The sequence below is a fragment of the Lytechinus variegatus genome, chromosome 1 (assembly GCF_018143015.1).
Source record: "Lytechinus variegatus isolate NC3 chromosome 1, Lvar_3.0, whole genome shotgun sequence".
Classification (NCBI taxonomy): domain Eukaryota; kingdom Metazoa; phylum Echinodermata; class Echinoidea; order Temnopleuroida; family Toxopneustidae; genus Lytechinus; species Lytechinus variegatus.
Window position 1 is genome coordinate 54,168,856 of NC_054740.1, and position 11,649 is coordinate 54,180,504.

The 11,649-nt window shown below is 33.9% G+C and overlaps 1 protein-coding gene across 2 annotated transcripts in view; it reads right to left on the bottom strand.

Moving 5' to 3' along the window:
* Window positions 1-7,658, bottom strand: part of LOC121416977 (myosin-IIIb-like) — a 73,053-nt gene extending 65,395 nt beyond the window's left edge. Inside the window, exon 1 of one of the 2 annotated variants that reach the window (XM_041610523.1) lies at window positions 7,234-7,658. The gene's annotated coding sequence lies outside the window, so the exon portion shown is untranslated. The remainder of the gene's footprint in view (window positions 1-7,233) is intronic. The other variant, XM_041610527.1, reaches the window with a different exon arrangement.
* Window positions 7,659-11,649: the final 3,991 nt, after the last annotated feature.

Sequence of the window (11,649 nt, forward strand, 5' to 3'; positions counted from 1 at the left end):
ACTACAACACAGATTGTTATAATAACGGAATAAATTCTTTGCTGAGATGTATTGATTTTGTTTTGGTTAGCTCGCTACGCTACCTTGCACTGAAATTTGCAGAAATAGTGCACCTTTACCAAAAATATTAACTAATCACCTCACCGATTGTTGTCTTGTCGTTTCGCTTAATGTTTATACAAAAATTATTTTGATGTGAAGACTTGCAGACTTAAATTTACTGCAGGGCTTGGGCTGAGTTCAAATATTTTATTAGGCTTATTTTATTCCGCGTCCTTAAAAAATTAAGGCTCTAAAGCGTTTCATTGTTTTGGATCTATACGTCTGAAAATAAACTCATTGCATGTTTTCGCTCGCATAATTATGAAACCAAAAGTTGATGCCTAGTTCTCATACAGTACATGTATTCTTCAAAAACACTTAAATACTGTCTGACAATGGTTTCGCAAATTGCATATAAGAGAAAGAAAACCTTTCATAAACATCATCATCATTGATAAATTATCTGATTACCTGTATGAAATATGCTGTGGTCAAAATGTTGTTGTGGGGATTACCCCTGCTAATACCAATCGTGTTTGTGGAGTGACTTAATATTTGTGATAGATGAAGAGTAAATAAGCCTATCAAGATTAATTCATCGTGCAGGTGGACTCTGAAATCTTTGAGCAAAGTCTGACAGGTTGGAGAGAGATAAAATTGTCTCTATGGCTGATTCAACAATAACACGTGTCATAAATGATATATGACAGTTGCCTTTTTATTGAAACAGCTTGAAATTGATTATTTCGTTTTCATGCATCCTTTAATTCCAGGGGGCCTTTTGCAAAAAGCGTTGCGTTTAAATGCAAGTCAACATAATCAAGCGCAAGTTCCGAACACGGGTGCTTCATTGGCTGAAAATCAAGTTGCGCAAGATTTTTTGAGTTGCATTTGGGGGGCATTTCATCAATATTTTCATCCGACAAGTTGTCAAATATGACAACTTTCCTGGATTCTGATTGGCTGAGAGGCACTGTTACTATAGTAACTGTCGGATAAAACAGGACTTGTCGGATAAAACGTCCGACAAGTCCTTTCATGAAACGCTCCCCTGATCGCAACTCTTTCCGAAACGGGCCCCCAGATAGGCCTAAACTAGATTTTTGGTTTCTGATGAAGTTTTACAGGAATTTCAACATTTCACTTTTGTCTTGAATCTTCATTAATGATGTATTATCAACATTTTACTTTTGTCTTGAATCTTCATTAATAATGCATAATCATTCACTATTCTATATTTAGGTTCTACAGACGATATTCTAGTTTGGTTAGGATATGCATCTGCTGGTGCCCATTTTATAAAGGCTTTAAAAAATTAATTGTAATTTTGCCATTCTATATTGTAAATAGGTGAAGATAATATTAATTTAATGATTTTGATCGGGTGTTGAGCCCCATTACCATGATTATGTAACATGATGTCTAAGTTACAACAGTTATGGGTCTTATGTGAAACGGGGTCCCGATGAACCATTGTTAAATTTTTATATCTATCACATTATGTTCTTGATGTATATCATCATTGTTCTCACGGCAAATATAGACAGTCTTCGAAATCAGTCAATCAAATTGTTTTGGTCATTTAAACCGTTGTTAGAATGAAATATTGATCTATCAGATTCTACATGACCACCGTATCTTTATATCTCTTTATCCACAAAATATGATTAGGCATTGTAGATGTACGATCCTTTGATATTGTTCTTGTCTCTGGAACAAAGTAATTTCTGCCTCGGGCTTTAAGTTAATGATGATAATAATATAGAAAAAAATAATTTATTCAATAGAGCATAATAATAACAATTAAAACAACAATTGTAATAATAATGATACTAATAATGATAATAGTATCAATGATAACGATAAAAATAGTAATAATGAAGATTATGATGATCATAATAATAATAAAGATGATAAAAATAATGATAAAATAAAATGTGGAGCTGATAATCAAATCGCCTATTCAATGAGTATATACATATATACACCGGCTGTGTTCAGCGTTGAATTTCTATTACATAACTTTCAATTGGCTGTTCTCTGAATTACTACGTATTATCTTACCCCCCCCCCCCTTTTTTTTTTTAAATAAAGGATAACGAGTTTATGACTACAATTTACTTGGTTTTAAATCAGGGTCAAGTGACTCTGAGACCGGCCGTAGTTCCATGCATGGCCTATCTTGAACAGTTGTTATGAAATGACTAAAATAATTATTGAATGTTTTACGTGGATGTGGCTGCAATAATGTCCTCCTCAAGCGATATATCATACAGTCAACTAGTGGATCCAGGGGGAGGGGCACAGTCGGCCCGTGCCCCTCCCCTTTTTTTTATTTGCTTGTCAATTTTTTCGTGGGCGAAATGTCCTTATTTTTTAGTTGATAACTTTTTTTATTTGCTTGCCCTCCCCCCCCCCCCCCCCCTTGGAAAATCCTGGATCCGCTCTTGGTAGAGTCCTCATAGAGCTATTCAGAATCTCTTATCAACTCATACATAATTGATCTACTCTAAACATGCAGAATAGAATTTTTTGCAGGTGGATTGCCAATTTGGTAGCATTTATACTGTATATTCTCGATTTTCGCTTAATGAGACATAATCATTTTACACAAACATGATTGCAATAAGCAAAATGCTAAATACAAAAAGGATTAAACAATAAATATGACTATTCAGTAGCAGTTTTTTATTGTCTAGGTTTTTTTCACTACTGTACACAACCAGACTGCAGTAATCAAAATGGTAGGTAAATATATACTCGTATGTTTTATCCGCCTTTTCTCAAACAAACTCGGTCAACATTTCGTGTATGCATAGGTAAATCATTAACATGATAAGGAAATTATCAATAAGCAGAGTCCGGCTTTCTACGAATCAGGCAGTGTATATTAATGTTTATTTCATCATGGAGTAAAAAATGATTACATTTATACACTGCAAAAACTCTGGTGTTGAATTTAACACCAGCCCAGAATCTATATATGTCCATACCAGAGAAGTGTTAAACAACATCAGTTTCCATTAGGTCTAACACCAGATAGGTGTATATACAACACCAATTAGTATTAAAACACTGTCGGTTTGATTCTAAACTGGTGTTGCTTCAATACTTCTCTGGTGTGGACATATAGATTCAAGGCCGGTGTTAAATCAACACCGGAGTTTTTGTAGTATAAAAACTGAATACTAAATAAAAGTTTCTTAAACTGATAAAACATTTCTAATATTCAACCATACATGTTTTCAAGAGGACTTAAAAACTTGTTCGGTGCATTGTTTTTAATAGAGGTCTTTTCGGAGAGGACTTCAAAATAAGACAAATTGCAGTACAATGAACAATAATTATAAGCTTTTTTTTGTTTGGTTCGTTTTATCTACTTTTGAAGCATTGAATAAAGCTTATTTTTTAAGGAGCTACAAACATTGTGTAAATTTCAGGATTACTAGCTTTAATGATGGCAACCGCACGTAAATTTAGATTTTTAAAATTATATTACTCGTGTAGGGCCTATATACAGTAAAAAAAACTGTGGTGTTAAAACTGACGCCATTTTATGTCTCTATAGGTTCACACCCTCAGGTGTCAAAATTGCACCCTAGAGATTGAATACAATACCAAAGAGTGTAAAATAATGTAACAACCAAAGGTGTTTTAATAACACGTATAGGTGTTAAACTAACACTGGCAATTTAACACTGGTGTAAATAACTGGTGTGGTCCTCTATGTAGGCCTATACCGGTTAACACCACATTTTTTGCTGTGTATAGGCACCGTTAACACCAAGTTACGTATCCGTATTATTGATGTCTATATGACTTGTGTGAATAGAATCTAATCTAAAGAATATCAGTGGTGTAATGAGACCTTCTTATAATTGGGGTGTTGATTAGTGCACTGCATAAACTCCAGCCCGGAATCTATACATGTCCACACCAGAGAAGTATTGAAACAACACCAGTTTGGAATCAAACCGGTGCTGTTTTAATACTAATTGCTGTTGTATAAACACCTATCTGGTGTTGGACCAACACCAAACTGGTGTTGTTTAACACCTCTCTGGTGTGGACATATACAGATTCCGGGCTGCTGTTAAATCGACACCGGTGTTTTGCAGTCTATACTGACCTATGAAAAGGGTTGGGCACAATTACTTTTTTCAATTACACTTACAATTACTTTGTCTTTCAAAATTTCAAATACAATGACAATTATAATTATAATTAATTGCGTAAAGATCAATTACCTTGTAATAGTCATACATGTAGACCCATATGCGTTAAAATGCAAAAGTACGTGGATATCTCCATGTTTGTGTATCTTCAAAAATCTCTTTTGTACATGTTTATGTGTTTTATTGTGTATTTTGATACATATTCTGTTCGCTAAAGATACATAGAGATTAAAGGGATGGTCCGGGCTGAAAATATTTGTCTAAATAAATAGAGTAAAATTCACAGGGCAAAGTGCTGAAAATTTCATCAAAATCGGATAACAAATAACAAATTTATTTAAAATTCAAGTATATCAATATTTTGTGAAAACAGTAACATGCACATTGTCATGAATATTTGTTAGGAGGGCTGATGATTTCACATCCTGTTTCTGTTTCTGTTATGGTAACTCCCGTATGGAACTCGGCAGGACAGCTAGCGTTTTGCTGGTAAACACGAAGCTGGTATGTAACCAATTACCTAGGAAACATTGTACGTCTAGGTTAATCAGTCATAGTGGCTGACCATAATATAGACGACAGATATCACTCTCGGACCTTTTTATCAAAGCGGAGACAATGGCTGAGTAGGGATTCGAACTCACAACCTTGCGATTATGAGTCCAGTGCTCTAACCAGTGGACCACACTTTCCTTTTTCTTATGTTATTACATGAAATTATAAATGTTTCATTTTTTCATCCATGTGTAAGTGATGTGTCTCCATTATAATGAAATAAATTGCGGCAATAAATAACTAATGTACTTAATATGTTGCCAATCCAATTGTTTTAGTTCTTGGTAGTACAATTTTGAATAAACCTGATTTCATTTAATAGAATACAAAAGAACAAGTGGGGATATGACATCATCAGCCCATCCAATGAATATTCATGAAGATATACCTAGAACTGTTTCACCGATCTTTAAAATTCAATAACTTTGTTATTTGTCATCCGATTTCGATCAAATTTTCAGCCTTTTGCTCAATGAAGTTACTCTATTTATTGAGATATAAATATCACAAGCCTGGGCCATCCCTTTAACCCTGAATCATGAGAAGATTGTGCCAATCCCTTAGCACCTGCTTGAGTTTAGGTTATCTTTAAGTTATTTCTCTATTGTTTTTCATTTATTCCTTACTTTTAGTCCCCCTATTGTTTTTATATATATTTTGCTTATATCATATTGTACTTTGTTTATTTCGCCTTTTATTGTATGTTCTTATGATTTATGTCATATGATTTTGTGTTTTTGTCATTATCATGTTTGATTGTTTATTGTACATTTTTATTGTTGTGTGTATGGACCTCTACAAAAAACAGCATGTGCTGATAGGGTGTTCCATCCCACAAGTGGTAAATAAATAAATAATTAAAAAAAAGAAATTGAGATCGGATGTACGGCACGGAGTAAAAAAGGATTTGAAACTCGACGAAAGAAACATCGTAATGATATATGCGGGCAGCTAGAAAACTACGTCAATAGATGAATACGAACGACTTGATAATTATCTGCCCCACCTGCTTGAAAAAAAAATAAAAATAAATCTAGGATTGACCTTTTCAACCATTATAAGACTCACTAATTATGCAAGCAGGTATCATACTGTATTCAGAGGGATTGCTAGGAAAGAGATATAGAGCGTATTAAATGCTATATTATTATTATTATTATTTCACTTAATATCTACAGTATAGGGCATATCAAGTTCTAATGTTTTATATTGCACCTATCTTGGACCAATCAATAATTATTTGTATGGACTTTGGACATAATCATGTTGAAAATGTTGAAGGGACGAAAACTCAAAATGAAAATACAGTCATGAACTGGCGTGCCGAACGCACTATTTCATCGTCTTTATTTGAATATCCATGTAGCTTCTATTTCGAGCTCGGTCGCAGGCCGTAACTCTATTGTCCCTTGCTGTCCTTCGAAAAATAGCGATGGAAATTTTAACAAAAGGGTTGACTTTTGATGCAAATAGGAGAAGAATAGATACGCCTCTACGAGACAGGGTCACACAAAAACGGACGTTTTCACGTCAGAGATTTGGAGGGTTATCCTGGTTTTTGTGCAAGGTGACTAATGTGATGAATTCAATCATTCATTCGATGGAGTGATCTTGCAGTTTTATTTTTCTTGTAGTTTCTTCATCACATTCACATAACCAAATTTAATTTACAACTATGTACATATTACAAACTTGAACAAAGTTCAGAGTATAATCAGGTTAAATGTCGTAAATGAATAAATCTACACTCTAAATGCAATTTGTTTTATTATCTAATCACATTATTTGATGTTTCTTTGTATTTTCATCCTATTTTGCGAGATAAAGATTGAAAAAATATGCAAAAGATCACGTCTGGCCCCTAATCACACTCCTATCAGAGTGAGACAAGGGACAGGTCCTTCATTATAGCTCCTTCTGAGGTGAAATGTGTAGACCTATATTTTTTTTTTTACATTTTCACTCCAGAAGGAGCTATAATCTACTCTCAAAAGAAGCAAATTCCACTCCAGAATGACTTGTCCCTTGTCTCACTCTGAGAGTTTGATTAGGGACAAGATTAATTCTTATGCAGTTAGAGAATATACACCCCCCCCCCCTTAAACGCATACATATCCCTTAATCAAGTTTGCGAACTGAAGAAAATTCTTTAGGGTTCAAATAAGTCCTATGCTATTTCTTTTCAAATATTGTGAGTTTATTCAAAAGGAACTGAAAATCAAAGAAAGTTATGAAGTAAAGTCATCTTGAGTGACAAACACTTATATGGAAATTCAACTGAAAAGATAATCAAAATCTATTAGAAACAAAAATATATCTGTATTATTTTGTACTCTTCCACAAAAGGATGCGCGTTATCATAATTATTTTGCATTTAGTATCAACAATTTAGTTGTGTGCATTTGGCCATTCTTAGCATCTCGACTGTCCAAAATTCTAACTAAATATTCAATGAACTTACCTTACAACGGAACAATATATCAGTTTTCCTTTCTTAAAGTCTCCAGATTATGTTAACATTAGGTTGGCGTCTAGGAACAAGCCAGCTCCAAGAATCTTCCTTGCTCCCTTATTCGTGGCGCCATACAGAGCCACATTGGGTGTCGACAAATACACTATCAAACTTCAAATCAAAGATCAAATCCATGAAATCATGTTAATTAATCATCATGGTTATATAATGAATAAACTTCAACACATACAGTAGTCCAAAACTATCAATTCAGCGTCAAACATCACAAATGTGTACTGGTGGGACTGTAAACCGAGTTTGTCAATAATAGTAAACCCACAGGACCACCTTTTGTGTGGATCCTAAATGCGGAAATGTCGATAGCTGATTCAAAGTGCACCGGTGCGTGTGATGACGTTTCGCACCAGACGGTATCCAGTTGTATATTTCCGAACATGTATTGTTCTGCGTTGTATGGGTTAAGGTTGGTTTATTTTCGTGTCTTTTTTATTTACGTCATAATATTTGTTTCGAGCTACCGAACCCAGTAGAAGACGGGTCAACAAACTGGGTGGAGTATACTTCGTTTTTTGCAGACTTAGAGGACTCTCGTACCAAATATAGACTTTGCTGAAGAAACAAGACAGTAGAGGATTATTGTAAACGTTATAATAAACAAAAACGAGAAAGCAAGGCTAAGCAAGAGAAGCTCCAACTTTAATTGCGGTCGTTCGCAGACTTTGAAATTATAACTTATCCTTTCTTGCAATGGCTGTTACATAAAACTAATTAAAAATATCTACCAGTATGACTGCATGCCTACTTCTATTCAAAATGCATTTGTATAAGACAGCCCTTCGTCATCAGTATCATCATCATCATCATGATCAGTATCATTATCATCATCATCAGTATCATCATCATCAGTATCTTAATCAACATCATCATTCCTGCAGCAGCATCACCATCATTTCCATGATTATCATCGTCGTCGTTTTCGTCATGATTACATCATCATAACTTTTTTCTTTCAATATCTTATTATCTGCTCATTCAAATTGATTATGTTTCATAGGCCCTATATCATCTATATTTTCGGTTTGTCATATTCTCAAGCATGTTTGCTTACAATGACAATCCGTTTTTCTGCAAGTGAATTTATGTTCACTGAATATATATTTCTGATTTATTGTCAAAACTTCTATGTGTGTAGGGGGCTTTCGATATCAAAGACTAGTTATTGTATATCAAATAATTTATTCTTCATTTTTTTCTTGTAAAATATTACATGTTGGATTTTTATAATCAACGGCTCATGTATTACGTCCAGTTTATTTCATATGGAATTCGAAACTACATGTCATGTAGACTATATTCACAAGTGTTGTTATTCGTAATCGGGTGGACGGGTCACTATTCATATTGGAGAGCAAGGATCACTAGTCATTATGAAATTATTAATGACAAATGACATCATTTCTTCATGCCTGTATGATCTTACATGAAGGTGCACATATACCTGAATTGACACTAACCTACTTCAAAATTCCACGACAAGAGCGTATATGAAGTCATTCCCATGCTTAATTATTTCTAATCACTCTGTCATATTTTAGCAGTTTGATTAAACATTATTTCGTAAAAGTTATAACCACAAATATTCACGATAATCAACTCCAAATCAGCAAATCAAAATAATGTGACACCAAACGAGCTTTATTACCAAATCACTGAAAAATATGCATTAACAAGAGGGTAGATATTTACCATTAAAAAGCGATTATTTTCTTCAATCTATACCGTGTTTCAATGAGTAAACTGTTGCAAGTATGGGATAAACAAAGATCACAAATGTAGTGCACGGATACGAGTGATTTATTTCACATGAAATTTAATAGGAATGGTTACATTTTAAGAGCGAATTATGCACATTTTAACAACTATAACGTTTTTATCTTGAGAAAGGAATTCATGATTATCATAACAATGAATGTCCATAGATCTGATTACGTTTTTGATCAGTATGAATGAAGTTAATACGGAAATCATAATTTCGAATCTTATACATTATTTCAAGTGCTTCGTAAATCATTATCAAATATATCTTTCATTACATTACAATATGATTACATTTATGTTTTTCGAACACTTTGGTATAATAAGCAATAAAACATAGTTTTCTTACGTACGATATATAGGCCTAATAAGATTATCACATAAACAGGTTGTGAATGGACAAGTCTTCTAAAAAACAAACTTTTAGAACGCAACCTTCTATTAAAATATTCTTATAAATTGTATAAACCAACAGCAAGTATAACAAGATTACGAATTCAGCATAACATCAATTTTAAAGGGAGAGATTAAAAGTCTCCAGATTCTTGTCCCGGCAAATACAACAAATCTCACTAATCAATAAGACAACGAAAGGTCATAAACACTGGCGACAAGTGTACGTATATATATATATATATATATATATATATATATATATACAATCCATGGTGTCTAAAAAGGTACTTACTGTGAGGTAGTCTGCAGGCACAGACCCTGATTGAAACATTGATCAACAAGTGTGTCTCCACGCAAAGACTAGCACATTCAAAACTTGCTGTTTCAATTCAGGCGAGAGGGCCTTCAGTACACAAGGCATGAATAGGCTGCAATTCAGACCCTTTAGTCGAGTGAAGGGTTTGCCCAGCAGACTAACTGTGAGGTGTCGTGGCCGGGCATGGGCGCCTATGGGCGCCTGACTTTGGACATGAGAGTCCAGGGTTCAATCCCCTGCCAAGGCACCTATGCCCATACGCGAGGCATTTGTCGACAGTGCTCTTTTATCATATACGTTATATATAAATGCTACAACTGCTTTATAATGAACAGGTACCAATGTGTGCAATTTGGAAAATTAAAAAAGTAGAAAAAAAGAATCAGAAGAATAGGAAATGAATATATATACGTATCATTTGCCAGAGTTACCTTTTTATCCATCAAATAAGATAAAAGAATCAAATCAACCAAATTCTTCAAGATTCTCAATGACGCATTGCCATTTTGAGTTAGGATTATACAATTTTCTTCCTCAGTTTCTTAAAGATGTGTGTTAAGTGCTAATTCTGTGTAGAAATTTACAACGATATCATGGCTAGTAATAATAGTGTATAATCAAGTGTAGTATGGTGTTGTTAATTTACAAACGCTATTTAATAAGGCAAGCTACACTCGTAATTGTCGAAGTGCATTACTAGTTTTAGTTCGTAAAATTGATCGCTTGTAGCTGGACTTTTAGTAACTTTCCGTATTTCTGTTTTCAGCAGCTAAAAGTACAAATTATAGACATTATAAAACATTAATAAGCGAATCCATTTTTACTAAGTCAAGATCGGGAATTCTTGATTTTGACAATAAACGAGAGACCCATTGAACAAATTTTCTATGTAACCATAACGACCACTGTCTTATCATGTTCCCTTTTTTTCGTTTTTTAATACTTGTAATGATTTTTGGACCTTGAAACAGAGGATCGTGGGTTTGAATCCCAGCCATGGCGTAAATTCCTCCGGTAAGAAATTTATCCACCTTGTGCTGCACTCGACCAAGATGAGGTGAATGGGTATACCCGGTAGGATTTATTCCTTGAAAGCTTTAACGCCTATTAATATGGCGGCTCAGCTACAGCCGGGGTAATAATAATATGATACCAAGTATGAAAGCGCATATGCACTATACAGTGCGTATCAAAAAAAAAAGTTTAATCTTAGAAAAAAATCCTGTAAAATTATAAATTTTTCATATCCTGAAGATTTTACCACATTTAAGCATTGGTACAGATCCATTTAAGCAAATGACGATATAACTGTCAAAAAATATTTCCGCTTGAGTGAGCACCACTTACTTTTGAAAAGTTAGTGAAAAATGATTTGCGCAGAACTTTAAAATATATAGTTATGCAAATAAAAGTAGACCTTAATCATGAAAACATGTTGAATTTGGCTAATAAAATCAATTTGAAGATATCTTTTAGGTTTTTGACTTGTTTCATTGCCCAAAACACTATGAAGAGTGCATTGCGCCCCACCCCATTCCCCCACACACCAATGCCATCGTCATGATCGTGACGATATTTGCTTTACATTGAGCTGGGATTTACATGAAACGACTGAGGCTTTATTTTCATTTTGTTAATCAATGTCAAGCTTGGGAAAAGTGTGGAGAAACAAGTATTATTAGTATTAAATGAAAAATGACATGTAAACCACTTTAAATGATAAAAACTTAGTGAAAAAATGCTGGAGATGTCTAATATAAACTTTTGTTCAGATTCAGTTATGTCCTCAGATCTAGATGGCAAAAAAGGGTAAAGGTTGTGCTTACTAAGTGTTGAAATTTCAATTTGGGTGGCAAAATATTAAAAAATGCTTGAAT